This window comes from Acinonyx jubatus, chromosome B2 (assembly GCF_027475565.1).
Source record: "Acinonyx jubatus isolate Ajub_Pintada_27869175 chromosome B2, VMU_Ajub_asm_v1.0, whole genome shotgun sequence".
NCBI lineage: Eukaryota > Metazoa > Chordata > Mammalia > Carnivora > Felidae > Acinonyx > Acinonyx jubatus.
The window spans coordinates 45,761,606-45,789,011 of record NC_069385.1 but is presented as its reverse complement, the minus strand read 5'-3'; the positions used below and the strand labels follow the sequence as shown (position 1 = coordinate 45,789,011).

General features: G+C 37.0%; 1 long non-coding RNA gene across 1 annotated transcript; it reads right to left on the bottom strand.

Moving 5' to 3' along the window:
* LOC128315540 (uncharacterized) lies at positions 1–26,691 on the bottom strand. Its single transcript, XR_008298381.1, has 3 exons — positions 26,403–26,691; positions 1,371–1,589; positions 1–864 (listed from the first exon to the last, which is right to left on the bottom strand). It is a non-coding gene; the product is annotated as an uncharacterized LOC128315540 (long non-coding RNA).
* Positions 26,692–27,406: the final 715 nt, after the last annotated feature.

Here is a 27,406-nt window from a genome sequence, read left to right as displayed (position 1 = left end):
AGACATTAGCTATCAACAAGTAAAAAAGACATATATGAACCTTAAATGCATGTTGATAAATTGAAAGAAGCATCGGCAAGGCTATATACTATATGATTCCAACTACATGATGTTCTGAAAAGGGCAAAAATGAAAACATCAGTGATTGCCAGAGGTGCGGTGGGAGGGAGGTCAGGTTGACTATGAGAGGAGGGGTGACTTCTAGGCAGTGCAACAGTTCCATATGATACTGTAATTATAGATACATGACAGTATGCATTTGTCAAAACCCACAGAACTTTACAGCACAAACACTGAACATTAACGTATGCAGTTTTTAGAAATTTTCTTTAATGTTTTATTTTTGAGAAAGTGCAAGAGAGAGGGAGAAAGAACTTCTGAGGTGGGATCATGCTGACAGCAGTGAGAACCTAATGTGGGGCTCGAACTCATGAGCCACGAGATCATGACCTGATCTGGGTACTACAGGGTACCCAGAGATTAGGTCAAATGCTATCCTAGGTGTGTGTCTCTGAAGGTGTTTTTTGATGAGATTAGCATTTTAGCAGACTGAGTCAAGCAGATTGTCCTTCCTAAAGTGCGGGTGGGCTTTATCCAATCAACTGAAGATCTGAGTTAGAGGGCACTTCACCAGCCAGACGACTAGAGTCCAAACGTAAGTTTTTTCCTGCCTTTGGACCCTAACTGAAACATCAACATTTCTTGGCTCTTGGGCCTGCCAACATACCATCAGTTCTCCTGGTTCTTAGGCCTTTGCACTTGAACTAGAACCACACCAAGTTTTCTAGGTCTCCACCTTGCAGTCTGCAGACCTTGGTACTTCGCAGCCTCCATAATTATATGAGCCAATTCCTTATAATAAATCTATTATATAATAAATAATGAATAAGTATATTTATAAATAAAATAAGTAATAAATATATATCAATGTGTTCTTAGTTCTTCTCTGGAGAACTTTGAATAATGCAATGGGAATAAGTAAAACAAGACCGGAAAAATGAAAATGTTGATACAGAGAAGGAGTTCATTATACTATGCTCTTTACTATTGCGTGCCTGTTGAAAAATTTATATAGCTTTATAAATTTAGATAAGTACATTAAAAAAAAAAACAACCTAGAAACCACAAGGGACCACCAATGCATTACGCTTCTCTACTCATTTGCTTCCGTGGCACTTAAGTTGTAACCCAGCTTTCCAGGACAAATTCCTCACCATCACTGTCATCTAAGCCAATGGGCTGAAATTCATCTCCATATTTCTTTAACTTCAGTTCAGTAGAAACAGAACACTTTCTAATTGTCTTTATTATGAACGTAAGACAAACAAAAAGGAAATAAAAGAAACATGGAAAAAGGTACCAATACTGACCTGTATCAAACAGATATTCATATTCTTAGGTAACTATAATCTGGCCACAGATGAGCTGGTAGAACAAGTACTTGCTTCATTCTGTTCAAGTTATCTCCCAAAGAGGCCCTTCTCTTTCAATTCTTTATAGCTCTTCTTTCCACATTGATGCCGTTCATTTATTCATTCACTCACTCAACAAATCATTGAGTGTCCACCTTGTTCTAGACATTGGAGAATCTATGGAAACCAAAAGGAAGCAAGGTTTGTGACCACAGGAGGCTTCTAAAAGGGAAAACAAATATTAATAAAATAATGATGTAACGAAAGGTAAAACTGTGACTGTGATTTTTTACTATGAAAGAAGATACATGGTGATAGGAAACAAGAGGTTTAACCTAACGCAGAGTTCAAAAAGCAATGACTACAATGGAAAAATTAGTAAGTAGCAGTAAGAACATGTCATTGGGAGTCTTGGCAGTAAGAGTCAAAATAATCAGCCAGAAGAAATGGAAGTCGTTGCATCTGGGAAAGAGGAAGTGGGAAAGAGGAGGCAGGACACCCAATTTGTAAAAATTAAAATTTTAAACTATTTTACTCTCTAAGTGGTGTGCTCAGAAATGTTGACAAAACAAAGTGTTGTTTTGAAGAAAGGAAACAAAAGTACAAGAGAGGACAAATAAAACCAAATGTTGGGTGCTTGAAAAGGCTAATAAAATTGACAAATTTCTGGCAAGTTTGATCAAGAGAGAGAAATCGAAATTACTAGTATCAAAAATACAAGTTATAAAACAAAACGTAGCCACAGATATAGTAGCGATTTAAAAGAAAAGAAAATTCTACAAACTCATTCCTGTAAATTTGAAAACTAAGACAAAATGGTTAAATTCCTATTTAAAAAATCAAAATCGACCCCAAAAGAAACAGGTAAGTGTGTGTAATCTTTAAAAGTAAGCCCTATTAGGCATTTGGGTGGCTCATGCGTTCAGCGTCTGACTTTGTGGCTCAGGTCATGACCTCACAGCTCCTGAGTTCGAGCCCCGCACGGGGCTCTGTGCTGACAGCTCAGAGCCTGGAGCTTGCTTCAGATTCTGTGTCTCCATCTCTCTTTGCCCCTCCCCCACTTGCGTTCTGTCTGTCTCTCTCTTTCTCTCAAAAATAAATAAACATTAAAAAAAAGAAAGTCCTATTAAAGAAATTGTATCACATTGAAAGTTATTCTACAAAGAAAACATCAGATTCTATCAAATGCGTAGGCAACTTACAGGCAAGTTTTATCAAACTTTCAAGGAATGAACAATTTTAACTTTATACAACTTCTTCCAGAAAAGAGCAGCAGAAGAAATACATCCCTACCCATTCCAAGTGGCTAGCATAGTTTGATACCAAAAAAAAAAAAAAAAAAAAGCAAAAACAAAACAAAAAATAGACAAGGAAAGCACAAGAAAAAAAAATTACTTTCTCAGGCCATTCATAAACCTGGATGCAAAATCCCAAATAAAATATTTAGAATATTAGTATACAAAATCTAGCAAATGCATTGGTGTAATTTATTATATTAATTGACTGATTAAAGGGAGTCAATCTATGATCATCTTAATAGATACACAGGATGGATATCAAAAAATTCAACACCCACTCTTGGTAAAAATTCTAGCCAGACAGGGAACAGAAAGGAAATACTTTAACCTGGCAAAGAGTTAACCTCCAAAACCCAAATTAATTTAATAGTGAAATATTGGAAATGTTTTTAAAATAAGGAATGAGACAAGAAAATTGACATGGTTGCTTGTATTTAATACGGTACCAGAGATAATGTGTGACATATGTGAAGATAAGAAGAGCAAAAAAAGTATTATTATTGGAAAAGAAGAAACAGAAATATCATAATATTCAGGTTAACAATCCGTAAAACTCCAAAATAACCAAATTATCAGAATTAATAAGAATTTACTGAAGGGAGTTGGTTATTAGAAAGAATGGGCTTATCAGTCAGTGAGGCTTTTACAATTGATTAGCAACAGAAGAATCAAAGGGGATCCTTTCCTCATCTTCTACACAAAAATCAATTCCAGATTTTAAAAGATAATAAAAATGTGAAAGTCAAAATACTTAAACATTTAGAAGAATATATAGGAGAATATCTTATCTTAATGAGCGCCACATAAAGAATGATTTTTAGGGGCCCCTGGGTGGCTCTGTTAAGTATCTGACTTCAGGTCAGGTCATGATCTCACAGCTGGTGAGTTTGAGCCCTGCGTGGGGCTCTGTGCTGACAGCTTGGAGCCTGGAGCCTGCTTCCGATTCTGTGTCTCCCTCTCTCTCTGCCCTTCTTCTACTCGTGCTCTCTCTCTCTCTCTCTCTCAAAAATAAACAATAAAAAAATTGTTTTAAAAAGAATGATTTTTAAACAGGGCACCCAAAGTGCAAACCATCAAGAAAATGGTTTGATCAATTCAAAATTAAACTTAAGATCCTTTTATTTAAACAGACCATACAGAGAGTAAGAAGGCAAGTATGCATATAACCAATAAAAATTCATATCTGGAATATAAAAACTGTCTTTAAAATCCAATAAGGAGAACACAAGCGCTCCAAAAGAAAAATGAACAAAGATCATAAAACTGGCATTTCGTACACATACAAAAAATGCCCAATAAGCATATAAAATATTTTCAATCTCAATAGAAATTAAAGAAACATACATAAGACCTAAATAATATATCATTTAAGACCTACCCAATTGGTAAAAATTAAAAATTATAAAAATTGTTGGTAAGAGTATAGAGCAACAGGAATTTATTCATTTGAAATAAAATTGGGATTATCTTTTTAATACAAACATGTACATACTCTCTTGCAAGGAATTCAGGCTATCCAAAAACAACTCCTTTTTGAATTTGTGCCATGAGACACAATGTGAAAATGTACATAGTCTTCCTAAGAATAAAAACGAAAAGAAAACCCAAGTATACATAAACACAATGAGTGAATAATTTGTGGCACAGCGCCCCCCCCCCACCAGAAAGGAATGTTATGTAGCCATGAAAATAAGTGAACTACAGCTCCATGAAAAACTTCAATGAATTTTAGAAACAATGTTGTATGGAGAAAAAGAGGCTTAGAAGTCTAATTGTAAGCAATTTTATAACGTTTAATAATAAGAAAAAAGCTTTTCAAAATATATCTTTAGGAAGGTATACATAGGTGTTAAAAAAAAACTATTATGCAAGGCGTGATGAACACAAAATACAGGATTGTTTTTATTTCTGGTTTATGGAGAGAAGACAAGGAAAGAGTGTTTGGAAAAGGCACACTTCTATTTTCAAGAGTCCTGGTGATGTTGTAGTCCACACATTAGGAATTAGAATCAGAAAGGTAATTTTATTATTATTCCTGAATACACACACATACACACACAAACACAATCCTATCAATTCTCAGATAAATAAATGTGCAGACCTCCTTCTGAAAGTTTATACCATCTGGCCCACTGATGATAAGAGGATCACACACACACACACACCCCACCAGAATTTTTGTGGCAATGAAGAGATGATGCATTTCTTCTCCATCAGATAATACTGTTAATAGTAATTTTGTAAATGAACATGAAAAAAGTAGTAACTGCCATTAAATCATTCACATTCATGGGTAAAGTGTATAAAATTCCCTATTAAAGGAAAAAAAGTAGTCTTTGATTCTTTTTAGCTCCCTCATGTGGCCACCAGAGGAAAAAGCAAGCATCGTTTCTAATTAGAGATATATTACCTTCATAGCAACCTCTACACTGGGATACCCATAGATTAGTATCATGTTGCACTTATTAGATAAGTTAGAGAACAGTGTATTAACAGAAACAAACTAACAAGAAAGTTCTTGATTCTCCTTACAATTTATTACTGGAGTATCCAAGATGAAAAAAGAAAGCATGTTACACAAAACAGAAACAAGACAGTAATTCTCAAATAAACCAGCAATGCTAAGTATGTTCCTTGGGAGAACATTAATGCACACGATGTTCCTTGGGAGAGAAAAAGTACTTATTGATGAAATATGAGAAATTTGACATGCTATCCCCACAAGGATATTAACAATGGACATTAATTCAGTAAAGGCTCTGAAAAGTCCTGTAGTCAAAAATATGTTTAACTCTGTTTCAATTAACGATACTCTTTAAATTTTTTTATTATTTATTTTTTTTTTTGAGAGAGAGAGCATGAGGAGCAGAGGGAGAGGGAAAGCGTCTTAAGCAGTCTCCACACCTAGCACAGAGCCCCATGCAGGGCTCAATCTCACAACCATGAGATCATGACCTGAGCTGACATTAAGAGTCAGATGCTTAATCACCTGAGCCACCCAGGTGCCCCTTAACGTTACTCTTTGAAAGGAAATTTCTGTGAAAAAAAAAAAAAACAACTATATGTCATGATTCATTTTAAGGCATGCTAAAGCAAAGCTTTAAATTCTAGTAATTTTTTTTTTTTTGCTTATTCAAGAAGTTAATAATGACTTGCATTGTGGCAGCCATCACACAAGTATAGAACTGTGTCGTCTAGTGAGTATTTAATGTTAAATGTCAGGTAGTCAGTTGAGTGGCTTGTGGTTAGGTGAATAAAAGACTAAATCAATCAGTCTAGTACAGAGAATAACAAAACTATCCATCTAGAATCCAAGTTACTTTTCTGATGACCTTTCTAATTAATTGTATGTGTTTTGTAAGAAGGATATTTCAGTCTGCGCCCCAAGTCCTCTAGCTGTAAAATGACTTTGATCATCTCTGCTGTCGTAGTTATTAGTTAGGCATATCAATAGTAATATATTTCAGACCTTCTTCAAATTAACCAGAATAAATGGTATTAAAGGAAACCTATGTCTGCAATGACTAGGAGTTTATGCTTGTTCCTGACTGTCTCAGTTTAAAATTAGCACCACATAAATCATATAGAAATAGTTACATATCTATTACTGATTTTCGGTAAGGAAAATAATTACAGTGCCATGTTAGTCTCATCATCTTCTTCCCCAAATCATGCTTTCAAAATGTTCTCTGAATGTCTTACATTAAGAACATTTAACGTTCATTAAGGACATTAAATGTTCTTAAAATCCTTGAGTGAGTTGACCTTTCAGAGAAGTGCTTGTTCAAACTGTATAGTAAATTTAGTCCCTCTCTTGATGAATAAAACTTGAATTAGTAAGAACTTTCCTTGGGCCAACAACACCAAAGAATGATAAGAAATAAGAATATTTCCTGACAAATCTACCTTCTTTTTTCTGCCATGTGCAAGTGTTCATATTTTGTTTTATATAGACATATATATGGTAATATATACCACAACATATAATGTAAATAAACACATACACATAAGTAAATACATAATTCTGACTAAAGGGTTTTGCTAGCAGATGGCCATTCCCGGTTTTCACACTGTTTCCTAAGAAGTAATTGCACTCTGACCACTTTGGGGAAGTATAAACTGAAAGGTGCATTGTCCAGAATCGGGCAGTAAGAAGTCATTGCAGTCAAACACCAACATTGCATTTATTGCTTTAAAATTTATTTAATATTTTTAATGTTTTAAAATTTATTTTTATTGTTTTCAAGGTCAAATTAGTTTAAACTCATTTTCAAATAAGAGTATGTACGGGAACTTAGCTCAGACAGGTAGGGTGAAACTCCAACTAGCAGGTACATCCAGAAGAACAGGCAACCCTCACTCAGGGAAGATATAAACATCTGATACCACATCTAACCACACCCACAAGTCTTTTTTTTTTTTTACACAGAACTAGGCTCTATGAACACATGAATAAGAATTATCAAATAGAAAGTTGAGTACACACCTAGAAAGTACCAAATGTTTGAAGAGAGCAGAAAAGTCTAATAATCTAAAGAAGAAACACTGTAATAATTACACTTTTTAAAAACTAGGACAAAAAAAATAATTTAAAGTAAGTATTATTGACGTACTTGGAAGTTTGAAAAGACAGGGCACCCCTGAAAAAGAAACTACTAAAGACCTTGAAAATGAAAACCTGATTTTTTGCCTTTTAAAAATGCTCAACACACAACTTAACTAGCAGAGCAATCAAAGATTAAAAGTAAATCAGTAAACTGGCTATCAAATTGGGTAATTATCCCAGAATAGTATGCAAAAAACAAAGGGATATAGAAATAGAAAAAAAATAAGAAGTTCAAAATAGATCCTATTGTCTATACCTGTATTGATAGATGTTTCATAAAGAAAAGAAAGAAAATACAGAATTATTAAAAGAAAATATCCAAGAACTGTAGAAAAGCATGAGTTTCAGTTTGAAAGTTTCCCACAATACCAGCCATAAATAAATAAATAAATAAATAAATAAATAAATAATAAAGATTTATAACTAAACAAACCATTGTGAAATTTTGAATACCAAAGATAAAAAGAAAAATTCTAAGCTTCCAGAAATAGAGGGCAAATTACTTAAAAATAAAAAAGATTCCAATTGATATGAGATTTCTAAACAAGTAATAATGGATGTTAGAAGACAATAGAGTAATATTTTGAAGATCCAAAGGAAAATTACTTTTAACCTATAATTCTATACCCAGCAAAACTAGCATCACGGGCAAGGGCAAAAATCATTTTAAATATGTAAGATGTGAGAATATTTATTCATCACAAACCTTTTCTTACACAAAATCCAAAGAAGAAATTGTAGTGAACAAAGACATAAATCAATCATATAATCTACTTTAAATGATGGTAGATAAACACTGTTTAATAAAATGATAGACAAACTGAATCTAAAAATCCCAATGCCTGCAGAGTATGAGACAAGATTGGTGATGTAGATACATAAGTAAAGCTATGCTAATATACTTTGTTTGTTTATAGAGAAAATGTAGATATAGATTAATGTTAGACATCCATTTTTAAAATATGTATTCAAATATTAAGGGTGATTATCAGAAGAATGAAAATAAGATCTAAAATCAGAGACAAAAAGATCCAAAACACTAGAGAAACAAAGAAGCAAAGATAAAAGTCAACAATGAGAAAATGAACAACCCAATTAAAAAATGGACAAAACATTCAAATAGACACCACATCATAGAAGCTATACAGATGGCAAAAAACAACATGAAAAGATGCTCTACAGAATATGTCATCAGGGAAATGCAAAACAAAACAACAATGAGATACCACTGCATACCTATTAGAATGGCCAAAATCCAGGTGCCTGGGTGGCTCAGTTGGTTAAGCATCCTAACGCTTGATTTTGGTTCAGGTCATGATCCCATTGTATGTGGGATTGAGCCCCACCTCAGGCTCTTCACTGGCAGTATGGAGCCTGCTTGGGGTTCAATCTCAATCTCTATCTCTCTCTCTCTCTCTCTCTGTCCCTCCCCAACTCATACACTCCCTCCCCCAAAACAAATAAATAAACTTAAAAAAAAAATCTAAAAAAGAATGGCCAACACCAAATACTGACAAGAATTTGGAGCAACAGAAACCCTCAGTGTGGAACCTGCTTGGGATTCTCTCTCCCTCCATCTCTTTCTGTCCCTTCCCTGCTCCATGCTCTCTCTTTCTCTCAAAATAAATAAATTAATTTTAAAAAACGCTAAAAAACAAAAAAAAATAATGGCCAACACAAAATGCTGACAAGAATTTGGAGTAACAGAAACCCTCAGTCATGATGGAATGCAACATGATACAGTCACTTTGGAAGTTTCTTACAAGACTGAACATACTGTCACTATATGATCCAGCAATTACACTCATTGGTATTTACCCAAAGGTGATGAAAATTTATTTCCACACAAAACTCTGCACATGGATGTTTACAGCAATGCTATTTATAATTAACAAAACTTGGAAGCAACCAAGATGTCCTTCAGTAGGTGGACAGATAAACTGTGGTACATCTACACAATGAATATTATTCAGTCCTAAAAAGAAATGAGCTATCAAGCCAAGAAAAGACATGGAGGAAACTTTAAATGCATATTACAAAGTGAAGGAACACACTCTGAAAAGGCTACCTACTGTATGATTCCAACTACAAGATATTCAGTGGTTGCCAGGAGTTGATGGGGAAGGAAGGATGAATAGGCGGGAACAGAGAGGATTTTTAGGGCAGTGAAAATATCCTGTATGATGCTGTAATGGTGGATATGTGTTACTATACATTTGCCAAAACCCATAGTATGTAAACTCTAATGTAAACTAGGGACTTTGGGTGACAATGACATGTCAATGTAAGTTTGTCGACTGTAACAAACATACCACTGTGGGGCAGGATTTTGATATTGGGGTGACTGGGTATGCATGTGGGGCCAGTAGAATATGGAAAGTCTCTCTACCTTCAGTTCAATTTTGCTGTGAACCTAAAACTACTATAAAAAGCAAGAATATTTTTTTAAATTATATAGTAATAAATAAAGTAATAAAAAGATCATTTATTGTTTGGAAGATTTTTATATATTTAGCTAAAACAGCTATGTATTTTTTAAAATTGTTTTATGTTTATTTAATTTTGAGTGAGAGAGAGACAGAATGTGAGCTGGGGAGGGGCAGTGAGAGAGGGAGACACAGAATCTGAAGCAGGTTCCAGGCTCTGAGCTGTCAGCACAGAGCCCAACAGAGCTCAAACTCACAAACTGCGAGATCATGACCTGAACCAAAGTCAGTTGCTTCACCAACTGAGCCACCCAGGCATCCCAGTTATAATTTTTAAAAATCATCTTGAAACCACTAAGTTATAGGGGTGCCTGGGTGGCTCAGTCGGTTAAGCGTTCCACTTCAGCTCAGGTCACGATCTCGCGGTCCTTGAGTTCGAGCCCCGCGTTGGGCTCTGGGCTGATGGCTCAGAGCCTGGAGCCTGTTTCAGATTCTGTGTCTCCCTCTCTCTCTGCCCCTCCCCCGTTCATGCCCTGTCTCTCTCTGTCTGAAAAATAAATAAACTTAAAAAAAAAAAAAGGAAACCACTAAGTTATAATAAAAGATAAAAATTTTTCATTCTGTGTTAAAAAATTAAACTATCAATCCAACATAGAGAACACAAAACATATGGTAAACATATAGCTGAATAGAAAGTATTCCACCCATTTTTTATGCAATTGCATAGATATATTAGATGTAGTAGACAGGTAACTAGATAATAGGTTTTTCTCCATTTTTAAAAGTGTTTTTTTCTAAACAACACAATCAAATATGCCTTTAAAAAAATATTTATTATGGAAATGTTCACCCGTTCTCTACCAAAAGTAGAGAGATTATGATAATAAACCCATATACATCCATTATCCACTGTTGTTATGGGCTGATCATATCCCCCAGAATTCATACGTTGAACACCTAATTTCCAGGATTTCAAAATGTGACTGTATTTAGAGATAGGGTTTTTAAAGGAGATTATGTTAAAATGGGATCGCTAGGGTGGGCCCTAATCCAACCTGATTGGTGTACTTGTAGGAAGAGGGAATTTGGACACCCAAGAGAGACAGCAAGGATGTACATGCACAGAGGAACGACCATATGAAGACACAGCAGTAAGATGGCCATCTGCAAGCCTAGAGAGAGGTTGCAGGAGAAACCAAATCTGCTGACCCTGTGATCCTGGACTTCCAGGCTCCAGAACTGTAAGATAATAAATTTCTATTGTTTAAACCACCCAATCCATGGTATTTGTTATGGTAGCCTTAGCAAACTAATACATCCACCTCCCAACAACTATTAACATTTTATCAATCCGGTTCATCTATCCCACACCCACATATTTTTTATTCTGGAGGGTTTTTAAAGCAAATCTTACTTTGTCATTTCATCTATAACTACTTCATTTTGCGACTCTATTAAGAAAATTTTTTATGTATTTATAAACTATTCCATGCCTAAAAAAATTAACAGCATAACCTAATGCTTTCTAATACCCAGCCCATATTTAAAGACTTTCTTTTAGAGATGGTGTGTCTTTTTAAAGTTAGACCAAAGAAGGTCTTCATAATACATTTTGCTGTTTTCCCTCACCCTAACCAACACTGGGTGTATGTTTAATATGTTCCAAGCAATGGGAAAATTTATCTTTTTATTTTTTATTGGCATTTCCCCCAATTACAAATGAAATTAAACAATTTTTCATATATGTATTTGCCTTTTACTATTCTTTTCTGAACTGCCTGATCTTTTTTTTTTTTTTTTTGCTTGCTTTCATGTTTGTTTCATCTTATATTTTTGTAGGAGCTCTTTACAGTCTGATGATTTCTTTATTTTTGTCACACTCTAAGTATTTTCTTTTAATCTGCTTTTCATTTTTATAACTTTTTAATTTTCTTTGATCTTTATGACCCACTTCTCTATGATTTGCTGATATATTAAACACGCATGAAACTCCTTGTTCTGAGAACTGTTTTCTAGAACAGCTAGGATCAAGCACACTGATTAGTAAATTTCTTTCCCAGATTGGAGTTTCACCTAATTTCTAGGCTGAGCCTTAACAAGACATTCTGCAAGTGATCTAGGCATACAAAGTTTCATCTTCTACACCACACACACAGAAAAAAACAGAATTCCTAGTCTCAGTTTCTACATTTTGTATCCCCCCAAATCACACAAAGACTTTTTTTCCCTTGCCCAGAAAAAGTAGCTCACTTATTATGAGCAGCATTGAAGATGATAAAATTCCAGAACAACCAAAGACAGTTCCAAGCAGGTTACTGAATTCTCCCTAAAATGTAATGTTAGTTTTCCAGAAATATTCACAATGACCTCATGCTCCTGTATCAGAACAACATTTTGAGGAGATTATTTTAAATGTATCTTTGAAATCTTACCTCATGAAACCTAGATCTCTAAAAACCAAACTTGAGTACTCTCTAGCCTCGGTGCAAGCAGAAGGAAAATAGCATGACAATTTTGATGCATATTTGTAGAATACTCTTTTTATGCATATTATTTCTAGTGAGGGTAGAACAGCTGCAGAGAGAGAGGGAGAGAGAAGGGGGAGAGAGAGAGAGAGAGAGAGGGAGAATACTGAGAAGTAGAAAAAAGAGAATCTTGTGGATCTTGTTTAAGGAAAATCATCTCAAAGTAAGATCCAGGAGAGTTTGTGTTTTTGTCCTTTCTCAGACTTTCAGAAGCATCTCTTTCTATGTATTCAGACAACTCTCCATTGTTTACAAGCCTCAATGTACACGGATCAAGAGTTGGACCCCTACAACATAGGATTTCAAGACACAATGTAACACAAATATAGCCGTTTCCTCAAGTAAGTCAATGTCTCTCTAACTTTTCACCTACCATTTAGCTGATCTATAATTTTTTTCTCTTTCTCTCTCTCCACCGACTCGGTGTCATAAGCCTGAATCCTTGAAGTTACTCTCTTAAAGCGTGTCATACACCCCGTGTCCAAGTATGGTCACTATGAGGGAGCTGTCACTGAGAGCCCTTGTGGAAAATTAATGGCTGACTACAGAGGGCAAAACGATAGGACAGATGGCTCTGTCACCACCGCCAGCTTGGGAGGCTGAAAGAAACCCAGTGTCTGGGCAAATAGCGCTGCGTTTCATGCACTTGCTCCTTTGTTAATCCAATCTCCCTGTCAGCAGCTGTCCTTCATTGTTCAGTTTGGGAGGGAATGTTGTTTCATTTTCTACAGACATTTTCTATATTTTCAATTTGTTAACGACTCAAAGAGCACATTTCAGAAATTCCTTGAGATCCCAAACCAAAAAAGGAGTCTTCTCTGTCATTTCTTTAAAGAACAACAGCGAAATTTCTATTTTGCATAGTCTAAGAAAACATTGGTCTCCATCCTGCTATGGATTACTGGATTTAAATTCATTCAAGACATTCTGCAAAAATCAGCCAGGGATACTTAATATCCTAAGGTTACATCCAGCTATAACAGCACATAATTAGGTTAATGCAATGAAGGAAGGGGAGCAGTCAATATAAAAAAGTCAGTCACATCAGAGTAACTGCGTGATTCATGAATTTTGCACTTTTCAACAGGGTCTTGGAGTCAATTAAATGTCCCCTATTTTCCGATTACTTCCAGTCCAAGGAAAAGTGATGTAAGATGAAGTCATAAGATGTTCAAAAAAATCTTTTCCCTCCCACTCCATCTTCTTGGCCTGCCTTAAAGCTCGTTTCCTCTTTGTCAGGACACTTCTGGTGTTAACAGCTGGCTTCAGAAAAGAAGCCTCAATATCAAGGCCATGTCTGAATTGAGCAATACAAGAGTGTGCCTCAGGAGAGAAGCCCACTGGTGTTCTAGTTTCTGTACAAAAGGCCAAACGTGCATCCTTTCCAGGGAAATTCTTTGATCCTTAATGAGCTTCCACCACTCCTTCCTTTCCCATTATTGATGTCCGAATTTTGACCAAAAAATTACCCTCATTCCGGCGACCCTGCCCAAGCACTGGTCCCCAATTTCACCACAAATGTTGTTGGTGCCTCAGTTTTCCTCTCTTGTCTTTTCTGATATTTTTCTCAAGAAACAGTCCTGGAGCATTAGCACTAGGGGATGCATTAGCACTTTCACACACTTTCTTTAAAGCTTAAGGAGGAGCCTTTGCTTTCACATGTCCGCCCTATATAAACAGCATAACTAACATCCTCCATAGCTCAGAGTTGTCACATACTCCATAAAATGTAACGGACCTTTTTTTTTCTTTTTCTTTTTTTAAAATTTTATTCGATTTACTTAAACTAAAACAAAAACCGTTTACTTATTTCTTCCACCTGCCCTGACCCCCACCTCTTACAGCCACCAACCTGTTCTCTGTATCTATGGGCTTGGTTGTAGTTGTTGCTGTTCTTTTATTCCATGACAAGAAAGACCATACAATATTTTTCTTTCTCTGTCTGACTTATCTCACTAAGCATAATCCCTCAAGGTCAATCCATGAAATGGCAAGATTTTATTCTTTTTTATGCTAAGTAATATTCCAGGATATATTATATATATGCATATATATGGATAACAAGTTTATGAGATTTTATATATATATATAAAATGTATATATATACATATATATACATATATACATATATATACATATATACATGTATATATATACATATATACATATATACATACATATATATACATATATACATATACATATATATATGTCACAAATTTTTTATCCACTCATCTATTAATGGACACTTAGATTTTTTTCCATATCTTGGCTATTGTATATAATGTTATAATAAAAATAGGGAGTGTATACTTTTTCTAATTACTGTTTTCATTTTCTTTGTATAAATACCCAGAAGTGGAATTGCTGGGTCATATGGTACTTTTATTTTTAATTTTTTGAGAAACCTCCATAGTCTTTCCCATAGTGGTTGTACCAACTTACATTCCCACCAACAGTGCACACGGATTTCCTTTTCTCCACATCCTCGCCAACATTTTAGTTCTTGTCTTTTTGTTATCAGCCACTCTAACAGGTGTGAGGTGATATCTCATTGTGGTTTTGATGCATTTCCCTGATGGCTAATGATGTTGAACACCCTCTCAGGTCCCTGTTGGCCATCAGTAGATCTTCTTTAGAAAAAGTCTATTTATATCATCTACCCATTTTTTAATTGGATTCTTTGTGTTTTTAGCTATCCAGTGATATGAGTTTTTTGTATATTTTGGATGTTAGCCCCTTATTAGATATATGATTTGCAATTATTTTCTCCCATTCGCCCCTCGGTAAATTACCTTTTCACTTTTGTTGATGGTTTCCTTTCAAAGTGTTCAGTTTGTTCTAGGCCCACTTATTTATTTTTCTTTTTGTTGCTTTTGCTTTTGGTGTCAGGTTCAAAAAAAAAAAATCATTGCTAAGACCTATGTCAAGGAGCTTATGTTTTCTTCTAGGAGTTTTATGATATCAGGTCTTATGTTAAATTCTGTTATGGTGTAAGATAGCGGTCCAGTTTCACTCTGTTCCATGTGGTTGTCCAATTCTCCCAACACCATTTATTAAAGAGACTGTTCTTTCCCCCATTGTATATTCTTGGCTTCTTCGTCATAAATTAATAGACCACATATGTGTGAGTTTATTTCTGGACTCCCTATTCATTTCCACGGATCTATGTGTCTGTTTTTAATACAAATATCATGCTGTTTTACTTGTGGAGCTTTTCATGACTTTTGATAGAAATGTAGAGAAGATTCCCAAAAAGCAACTTATCCAGTCAGCATGCTAGTCTCTCATCTGGATGTTAGAAGTCTTTGCTGAGAGGCTTCTTCCAAGGCACAGCTCACGCTGTCAAACTCATCATCACCCTTCAGTTTTGTGATTCTCTGTCATTGCCAAATCTGATTGGTAAGCTCTTCTGCAAAGGCAATTTGTAACGGGGGCTGAGGTATGTCCAGTTTCTTGGCATCTCCATATGCCTTTTACTAAAACTTATTAGATACTACACTCTATACCATACAAAGTAGGAAAATACTTTAATAACAAGTCCAATCATGTGAGATTTATGTGTTATTTTGGAAGAAATTACTATCTACAATTTTTCATCCCAGCGTGGCAAGTGGGTTTTTCATGACCCGTGAGATGTCATCAACTCCTACTCCATGCTCTTGAGCATTAAAATCACTTTGACTAAGTACCTCTTGTATTAAAGCACCGAGCACTGGCTCCACATCAACTCTTCTGCTCTCTCTTGGATTCCTGAAATTCCTACAACCCCGACTTTCTCCTGCCCAAGTATGCACTGCCATCCCCACATGACACACTACAGCACGTGTGTCCCACACTCTCCCCACCACCACCCCCAACATGTTAACATTGCATTCCTTCACAAAGTAAATCATTATAATTCTGAAATGGCTTAAAACTGATGGATTTATGTATATTTTTGTGTGTAAGAATAACTATATAAACAAAATTGCAAGCAGAAAAAAAGTTAGACCACATTACAATTTCAATATCTAAATAAGTATATATCAAGCACTTACTTTGGGCTCATTACTATGGAACAAATAAGAGAAGTATAAGAAAATGGTTCTCAAAATGTGCTTCAGGGAACCCTAGGGTTCTCAAGCCATTTTAGGGAGAAACCATGAAGTTAAAACTATTTTCATAATATTACTAAGATACTATTTGTCTTTTTTACTCTTACTTTTGTACAAGAAAACAGTGAAGTTTTCCAGTAAAAGAGATGTGACATTGCAATAGATTGAATGCAGAAGCAGATATGAGAATCTAGCTGTCTTTTGTCAAGCCAAATATTAACAGGACTTGAAAAACTATACAACAAATGCATGCTTCTTATTAAAATCATTTTGTTTTGGAAAATACAGTTATGTTTTATAAAAATATGTTATTTATGTTAACATGGAATGGATTCATTTTTAGTAAATTATTAAGTATTATTTAATTTATCAGTTTTAATTTCTAACATAATAAATATCAACAGATATAACTACATAAACATCTCTTTGGGGTTTATGATATTGTGACTTATAATAAGAAATATATATTTTTGGTCTTTGTCTTCATTTTTGGCACAGTGCTTCTAAAACCCTTGTAATTTCTTAAGTGATGACAGTGATAAAGATGTCTTTTGTTATATTAATAAGGTGAATTTTGGACCTAAGGATGGGGGGCTAGTTTCCAGAAGAACCAATCATGATTAGAGGGTTGGAACTTTGAGCCCCACCCCCTGATCTCTGGAAAACAAAAGAGAGAGATTGCAAGTTGAGTTCAATCACCAATGGCCAATGATTTAGCGAATCATGCCTACACAATGATGCTTACATAAGGACTCGAAAGAACAGGGATCGTAGAGCTTCTGGATTGATGAACACATGGAGATTTGGGAAGAGTGGGTGCTGGGAGGGAGCATGGAAGCTCCTTGTCCTTTCTTCATAATTTATATGCTTCTCTTCTATTTGGCTATTCCTGAGATATGTCTTTTTATAATAAACCAGTAATCTAGTAAGTAAAATGTTTTCCTGAGTTCTGTGAGTCACTCTAGCAAATTAATTGAACCTTCAACCTATAGCCAGTCAGTCAGAAACACAGGTGACAACCTGGATTTGCAATTGGCATCTGAAGTGGGAGAAGGGGTGGTCTTATAGGACTGAACTCTTAACCTTCATGATCTGATGCCATCTCCAGGTATTAATTAAATTGAACTGTAAAACACCCAACTCTGGTGTCAGAGAATTACTTGGTGATGTTGGGAAATCCCCCTCTACACATTGGAATTGGTGATCAGAATCATTAGGTTCTTAATAGCATGTAAGATTGTAATGGAGTCCTGAAATCAAAAGGCTAGAGGACCACTAGTCTAGAGCATAGTTTTATACCTTATAGCTGAACTAAGAGAATGAACCAAAAATAGATGAAAAAAAAAAATAATGCCATGTGACCAAGTGCTAGTCAGTGTGCTATTAACTCAAAGCGAAGAGTTTAATAGAAAAGGAGGATGGAGAGGAAGTGGCCAAAATAACTGGGAGAAAAGATTATATTGAAAATAATTTACTAACCAGTTTGTCATGGACCCTGACTGATCTGGTGGACTCCAGTTTATTAGCCATGGTATATAAAAGGGCTTATAGAGCATTGTGTTTGAGCAGGGCCTTGTGGGAAAACCTCGTTTTGAGAATGTGGTAAAGGGGCGGGGGAGAGCTCCCTGTAATAGAGAAGCAGCATGAGCAATAGCATCAGAGAAGCGTCAACACCGAGCACGTGGGGATTAGTAAAGAAATGGTCCTGACCGCAGGGAAAGGCATATACTGGCAAGGGAGAATGGAAAACAGGATTTCACTAACAGAGCTGGTATATGCACAGGCAGAACAGGACATATTCCGTGATGATATTGTCTTCATTCTGCCCATTGGAATTTCTACTAAGAGGCTTATTGGGATTACCATTATTAACTTCTTTGAGCATCAGTTCCCTGAGCTAAATAATGGATATAAATTCACTGCAGAGAGTGACGTTTAAATAAAGCAATCGATAACAGAAGATCTTTGGGAAAACTCTAAAACCCTAGACATGTCCTGAATAAAATTCCCCTTTGAAAATAAAAACACTTGTTTTTAGGTAAGAGCTTTGGCACACAACCTTGTAAGAATTCAATTAATCAGATTATTTTGCTCTAAGATTCTTAGCTGAGCTCCAGCGTAGTAAAGGAAGCTCCAAGGACAGAGGATGACATGGTAGGAAACCAGAGGCAATTCTGTGTCACAGGACACTTCAGTCTGACAGAGAGCAGCCAAAGGCCATCCAAGGACCCTGGTCATGAGGATATGGAAGTGCCAAACACCAGTGGCAGCAGCACGGGTTGGTGGTGAAATCGAAGGCTCTCCAGCCTGGCTGTGACATTTGCTAACTACATGATCTTGAACAAATTACTTAACATTCTCTAAGTCTCTGTTTCCTCATCTATAAATGGAGATTTAAAAATAGTACCTTCTTCTTTGGGAAGAGGCCTGCTCTTGCCTCTGCCTGATCTTCCCCAATGTCTTCTTGTCTTTCAGATCCCAACGCCAATACTATCTCCTCAGTTAATAACACCTCAATCCCCTCTCTACTATAGCGCCCTATTGTGTTTTATTCATTGCACTTATTTAATACAATTTTCTCATTTATATTTATTAGGTTATTTTCTGTCTATCCCAACTAGAGTGGAAACCCCCAGAAAGCACAGATAACAGTTACCTGGAAAATCTTAATTGAGTTCACTTCTGTTCTCCGGTACCTAAAACAGAATCTGGCATATGTGGATGCTCACTGGACTCTGAATAAATAAATACAATTGTTCAGTGTGGCATCACTGAACAAGATTAGTAGAAGAGTTAACACCTTACTGGGTGCTTTGGTAAGATTATTTTAATTATTATGTAGTTGTTTAAAATACCTTATAGAAGTCATCATAAGGTTATGTCAAGGCACCTCTAAAATGGTCTACGTTTTCTTGACAGTGTAACTAGTGAGATCTCCCTTCGGTTTAGTAGAATAAACGTTCATTGATTGATTATAAGTCAGGATTGTGCTTAGCGAGCAAGATATCATGGACCCTGATGTCACAGAGATTATAGGCTAGTGGGGAAGACTACTTGAAAAGCTTATTTAAAACCAGGGGTGCCTGGGTGGCTCAGTTGGTTAAGCATCCAACTTCAGCTCAGGTCATGATCTCATGGTTTGTGGGTTCAAGCCCTGCATCAGGAGAGCTGTCAGCATAGACCCGGGAGCTTCAGATTCTGTGTCTCCCTCTCTCTCTCTCTCTGCCTCTCCCCTGTCTCTTTCTCTCTCAAAAATAAGCAAAGAACTATTTTAAAAATTAATTTAAAACCAAATGGTGAGGGGCGGGGTAGCTGGGTGGCTCAATTGGTTGAGCATCTGACTCTTGATTTAGGCTCAGGTCATGACCCCAGGGTTGTAGGATGGAGCCCAGAGCTGGGTGTGGAACCTGCTTAAGATCGTCTCTCTCCCTCTGTCCTTCCCAGATTCTCTCTTTCCCTCTGTCCCTCCCCCACTCATTCTCTCTTGTTCTCTCTATCCCCCCCCCAAAAAAAATTAAAACCAACTGTGGATGCAACGTATGGGGGAATGGTGAATATAAGTTGCTGTAGAAACAAGAACATCTAATATAATATGGGGCAGGGAATGGGAGGCATTAGGAAAGTATCTCCAAGGTAGTTACACAAATATACCTGAAAGATGAGTTTCAGTTGGTGAAGTAAAAACAAGGAATTTGTCTTCTGGGTTAAAAAATAAGGAAAGTATCGGGGCGCTGGCATGGCTCAGTCGATTAGGAGTCCGACACTGGCTCAGGTTATGATCTCACAGTTTGTGGGCTCGAGCCCCACATTGAGCTCTTCACTGACAATTTGGAGACTGCTTGGGATTCTCGCTCTCCCTCTCCCTCTCCTTCTCTCTCTACGCATCTCCGCTCCCCCTCAAAATAAATAAATTAACTTTTTAAAAATGTTAAGGAAAATATTGAAAGTCTCTAAGAAGAGGCAGAGCACTTTTGACAACCTAAAAGGAGGTCAGGATGTACTTGATCTAGAGGGCAGTGGGAAGCTATAGAAGAATTTCAAGTAGGGGAATGGCCTGATCAGAGGTGGTGGTGGCTATCTCATGGAGGATAGCCTCAAAGAGTTCAAAGCTAAAGGGAGTGAACCCAGTGAAGAGGTTGTGACAGGAATCCACATGGGAGATTATTTGCCCTAGACTAAGAAATTGTCAGTGTATACTGTGAAGAGTTGGACAACTTCAAACATTTTTAAGAGAATTTATAGATTTTTAAAATTTTTTCTAGTGTTTATTTTTGAAAGAGACAGAGCATGAGCATGAGCAGGGGAAGAGCAGAGAGACGGAGACACAGAACCTGAAGCAGGATCCAGGCTCTGAGCTGTCAGCACAGAGCTGGACGTGGGGCTCAAACTCGTGAACCACAAGATCATGGCCTGAGCCGAAATCGGATGCTTAACCGACTGAGCCACCCAAGGGCCCCAGAATTTATAGATTTTAATAGCCAACTGGATGCTGAAATGAGGAACAAGGAAGAATCAGTGGTGACCCAGAGATTTCTGGGATAACCCTGCTCTGACATGCTCCCTGATACTTGGGAAGTTAAGCAGGCTTACTCCATTACAAAAAAGAAACTAGCCTTACTAAGTTAGTCATCAAAAGTCCAGAGCAGGGTGAAAAACATTTTTTTTTTCTGTTTCGAATCAAAGTTAGCCTCAGATGGATGCCCAGAGCCTCTTTCCTTTATCTTCCTACTCTGACAATTCAGGATCCACCCTGCAACCGCTCCTTGTACCTAAGGCCAGTGAGATTTTAACAGCCTTTGTCAGAGGCTGGCAAAACCCAGTTTTGCCTCCATCCTGGAGGATAGTCTTGGATCCTTGTATTTCTCAGAGTATTACACCTACACTGCAGCCACACCTCTTTCTTCCTAATATTGATCCCTTCAGATCATGACTTAGGTGTTATTCTGCTACATCTCTTCCTCCCCATCAGGTATAAGGGCTGAAAGTGACAAGAAAACCAACAGGACAACAACTCCATTCTGACACAGGGGCTTGGGTGACTGGCTAGACACTAATACAATTCACAGAGCTAAGGAACTCTGGAAGAGAGCAGAAAACGGGAGGATGGCCATAATGAGGTGCATGTGAGACATCCAAACAGGGACTTCCAGTAGAGCATTGAACAAATGGGTGAACTAGTGATAAATATAAGGAGTTGCGAACATATAGAAGTTAATTTAAACATGGAAAAGGTGGGCTTGTCCAAGGAGGGTATGTAGACTTATAAGAGTAAATGCCAAGGACATAATGCCAAGTGATCCAAACATTTAAGCAAAAAAGGACCCTGCAAAGGAAATTGAGATAAAGAGGAAACTGACTTCATGCAGCTTATTGGCTAGTGGGGAAGACTACTTTAAAAATTAATCTGAAAACAAGTACAGGTGCTATGTCAGTGGGTGGTTGGGGTGGAATAAGTTGTTATGGAAACAGGGACATCTAATTCAATGTGGGGTAGGGGGTAGGAGGCACTGGGAAAGAGAGTCTGAAAAGCAGTTACAGAAATATATCTAGCAGATGAGTTGGAGTTAGCGAAGATAGAGGGAATTATCTTGTAGGCTAAAAAAAATGTTGGAAGTTTCTGAAAAGAGGAAAACTAAGAGAGTGTGGTGTTATAGGAGCCACTGGAAAAGAGCATTTCGAAAAGGACAGGGTGACGTTAATTAAATGCTGCTGAGAGATCAAATAAAATAAGGATGGAAATGTGCCCATTGGTTTTAGCAATAAGGTCCCTGAGCCTTGTCAAAAGCAGTTTAGTGAAATAAAAATCCTTTTCTTTCATTCCAGTATGTAACAAAACTGTGAAGGTTTGATTAATGAAAAATGCCTGGCAAAACCTTTCTCAATTATTTATCCATATATTTCCTCATGCATGTAACTAGAAATACAAAGGGACACTAAAACATGTTGTTTTGAGCCCAACATATTTAAATGTTGTCTTTCTTTGTTATTCACTACTAAGTATGAATTAAGTCCTCTAAATCATAAAATACTGAAATACTTTCTTGCGGGCAGAAGGTATCCTCAGCCTGAACGTTGCAGTAGAACAGAAGTGTTGGGCACCTTCCTATATGCATCCATCCTAGAAACCTGGCCACAGAAAGCACTTGTCTCAAGAGAAATTGGATGCATCACAACTATGTCTGAGAGGGAAGAATCAAGATAGCATTACCAGAGAGAATGGTTTCCTTAACTATAAAGTGATTGTATTTGGAGGGGAAGAGAGATGTTTTGTGGTTGATTTCATTTGCTTCATCTTTTGTTTGTGTTTTGGCCCTGGTTTTAAGTATTGTATAATGAAAACAGCAACAGCCTAATTGGTTGCCTCAGCCAGAGCCCCTGCACAGGTGGCAAAGAGTTTCGTGTTGTCAGGTTTCCTCTGGACTTATAACAGCTTCATCCCTCAGTAAGTGTTCAGTTATGTACTTCCTATGCCAAAGCATCTACTTCCCCATAGAATCCCCAAGTTTCCATCAAAAGAAAAATGCACCCACCACCCCCTCCAACCTTTCTTGTATTTTCTTCATATCACCCTCTCCATCAATCACCATCCATACAGTCTTGAAAATCTCTTCTCCATCATCACTGAAACCAGAAGTGATTATTTCCCTCTAAATTCCTCAGAAGGCATGTGACAGTTAATCACTATCATATAAATATCTCTTCTACTATTATCTCAAAAGTGCTATTAAATTATTTTTTGTTGTTTCATTTTCTCTGCACTTTTTTCTTCCTTCTAAATAGATCCTATGCTCCTTGATGGGAGAGAAAATCTGATTCATCTCTGAATCCCCCACAATGCCACACCCATAAAATGGGTGGTCAAAAGACATTGACTGAGATGTTTGGAAAAGTACGTGTGAAAATATTAGGGATGCCTGGGTGGCTCTGTGGTTTAAGCATTCATCTCTTGATTTTGGCTCAGGTCATGATCTCACAGTTGGTGGAATTGAGCCTCATGTTGGGCTCTGCATTGACAGCATGGAGCATGCTTGGGATTCTCTCACTCCCATTCTCTCTGCCCCTCCCCTGTTTGTGCTCTCTCTCCCTCTCCCTCCCTCTCTCAAAATAAATAAATAATAAATAATAAATTAATAAATTAATAAATATGAGGCAATGTGGTTATTCTACTTTACTTTTGATGACAATCCCACTTCTATCAGAGATATGTCAAGTGAGAGAGAACCCCACAATGATGCAAAAGACTTCAAAACTTTGACATCTTTGAAATCATATAGTTAACATTAATTCAGAAGATACGGCCCATATATATTCACTCTTGCTTTTTACCATTCATGTCAATAGTTTGTGGCTCCTCCTTAAACTCTCCTCCAGCTACACAAGACCATTTACAGAATTGGGCTGCTGTGGTAATAGTAGAAGGTTGGAAGCCAGAATGCAGCCTAGTTAGTTGGTCTATTCTAGTTAAGATATTGTATAATAGAAACAGACTGCTAAGCTGCATGTGACTGACATTAACCCATGGGTAGATCCAGTCTTTCTTAAATAGACGTCTTTTCTTTGTTGGAGACAAGTATGTCTTGTCACAATTTGGCTGCCTAATTTTAGCTCCAACTAGGGTTTGCTTAGCCACCAAGCTCAAAATCCGGGCCAGAAATAGGCAGAAGAGTGATGGTCATGTGTTTAACAAGATCCCAGGCATCGGGCCAACACACATTGGAGCTAGGGTGGAATTTCTTGCCCTGTGAAAATGCAGTGCTAAATCTTCCTCTCTCTCTTCTCTCTTTCTCTACAAGTGGATCTCTCCTGTACAGTGAGCTGAGCTGTCACCTGAAACTAATGAGGAAGATGTGTCTTTCAGCAATCTGAACTACAGTCAAAAGTGTGTGACCTACCAGCCTTGACACGCCAACTTGGACCAAGATTTCTGGAATGATTGTAAAAAGTGTTTTAATATGGTTCATCTTGGTAGACCATTTCATCAATGACTTCTCAAATTTCACAGACATCCTCAGATACAACACATAGTATGTTTTTTACTGTCAGAAATGAACTTTTTATTCTTCCTCTTTCACTCACTCTCTTTCATGTGGACTTTATTTTGTGTATGAAGTACGAGCCCTCATGTTCACATCTCTCTTTTCTTCTCTTGATTACCAGGAGTAGTTGAAGAATATTTACTGAGAAAATTCCTTATAAGTTTATAAACATAGCTCGTACTTTGTGGATATCTAAGTTCGGCTATATGCTCATATCCCCCTTACTTTCTGGGGCTTTCATACTCTTTCATAGAAAATTTGCTATATGTTAAGTCATCTAGAGAGTGAAAGTAAAAATATCATATTTATAAATTTGAGGGGTTTTTTTCCCTAGGACTGATTCCCTAGAAGACTTGAGAAAGAACATATAAAGAACATAAACAATTTCAAGGGTCAGAAAAGACAGAGAAGGACTTGACCTCATTTAGCACAAAATCCTTGGGTCATTTTCAGCAGAATTTTTTGCGATTAGTTACCTATAGTTGAGAAAATTAGAGTTGACACATATTACAACTAACAACAATATTTTAAGGCTAATTAAATTTCTGAACTCTAATAAAACATTTTACTCTAGGGAAACTCTTAAGGCATGTTAACTGTGCCCCACTCAAGGGGATATATGACCTTCATATTGGATTTAGAAAAACAGACTTGGGTTCTCCTTTATATGCAAAAGCATGGGCTTTAAAAAGTGTTTTTCCTGTCCTGGTAGAAATGGATTTGCCATGATCCTTCCTTCTTACCTGTTTTCCACTGTGACCTAGACACTGAAGGTAGGGACCCCACATCCCACTACAGACCTAAGTCATCCCCATCTACCCCACACTCCAAAATGAACCTCTGTGATACAAGCTAATTAATTTAGTAAGCCATAAAATTAGACCAATAACATCACTGATTGGCTAATGAGCTGGTAGATGGCGAGGGACTGGCTGGTAGATCCAGGGACACGTCTAATGATCCAAACTTTAGTGTTAAGGAAGATTCTACACATTACATTAAAATACTTTGTTAAAGTCGCTCCTCATCAGGGAAATACAAATCAAAACCACACTCAGATATCACCTCACACCAGTCAGAGTGGCCAAAATGAACAAATCAGGAGACTATAGATGCTGGAGAGGATGTGGAGAAACGGGAACCCTCTTGCACTGTTGGTGGGAATGCAAACTGGTACAGCCACTCTGGAAAGCAGTGTGGAGGTTCCTCAAAAAATTAAAAATAGACCTACCCTATGACCCAGCAATAGCACTGCTAGGAATTTACCCAAGGGATACAGGAGTACTGATGCATAGGGGCACTTGTACCCCAATGTTCATAGCAGCACTCTCAACAATAGCCAAATTATGGAAAGAGCCTAAATGTCCATCAACTGATGAATGGATAAAGAAATTGTGGTTTATATACACAATGGAATACTACGTGGCAATGAGAAAGAATGAAATATGGCCTTTTGTAGCCACGTGGATGGAACTGGAGAGTGTGATGCTAAGTGAAATAAGCCATACAGAGAAAGACAGATACCATATGTTTTCACTCTTATGTGGATCCTGAGAAACAACAGAAACCCATGGGGGAGGGGAAGGAAAAAAAAAGAGGTTAGAGTGGAAGACAGCCAAAGCATAAGAGACTCTTAAAAACTGAGAACAAACTGAGGGTTGATGGCGGGTGGGAGGGAGGGGAGGGTGGGTGATGGGTATTGAGGAGGGCACCTTTTAGGATGAGCACTGGCTGTTGTATGGAAACCAATTTGACAATAAACTTCATATGTTGAAAAAAAAACAAAAAAACAAAAACAAAAAAAAACTTTGTTAAATATTTGATTATCATTATTTTTGACCTACAAATAAATCCTAAAAGCTTATTTGTAGGCTCTGGAAGGGGAGAATAATATTCTTATAATTCTTGGTCAAAAAACATTCCTTCTCCCCCCAAGAAGGCGATTCTCTCAGAATAGGGATGCATCTTGATGAGCAGCACCTCTTCAGTTCCTGGGACTCACCTTGCTCTCTCCTGTCTCTGGGCCTTTGCACTTGGCATCCCTTCCACTTTCGATGCTGCACTCTTTTCTCCTCCTGGCTCCGTCCCTTTTGTCTGGCTAAATTCAACTAATCCCTCAGATTTTAGATTCTGAAGTGTCACTTCTCCAGGAATACAGCAATGAGAGGGCAAGGACACTCGTTGATCAACTGGAAAAAACCTTGATTGTTGTGTCAGACAAATTATCAGCATCTCCTTATTATTCCTTTTGTTGACTGGTATTCTCTTCAATACTCTCCTGAAGCCTATACATTAAATACCTAAAATATGAAAAACACAATACTAAGTTAGAGAAGTAAAGTCTTTGCCTTCAAGTCTAGCAAAAGCAAGAAAGATACAAACAGCTAATGACGGCACGAAGTAGTAAAGCTATATAACCATTGTAATGTGCAAGGTGCTGCAGGATACAGTATTGTTATAGGTGGAGCTGAGTGTGAAAGGGTGAATAGAATTTTAATCAGTGAGAGGGCAGGAAGGTGATTCTAAGCTGTAGAAACAGCATAACCAAAGGAACGACAAGATGGGACGACACCATGGGTTCAAACATCAGAAAGAAGTGTGTTAGGTACCTCATAGGAGGTGAGTGATGGTAGAGGGGGTGGGCAAAATCGGCTATATACTTTGTGGAGGCCAAAATATGAAACTGTGTGTAATTTGTACTGCACAAAAATTAAACTGTAAGGTCCTTGGTTCAAAAAGCAGGGAGAAATTTGAAGTTAAAAAGGTATTTAAATACAAAGCTTTTTTGTTCAAAAAAGAAAGTAAAGAAGTAATAGTGATATATGACTAACACATACCTATAAATTACCAAAAAAAATTCTATTTTTGGTGTCATAATTTTATATGGTACATTGAATAATACTTCGTTAATGTGATATCTTGGGTTCTGGCTCATTTGTATACAAATTTCTTTGCAAGGAAAAAAAGAATCTGTATTTTTAGGAACTTAATTTTTAAACTATATAA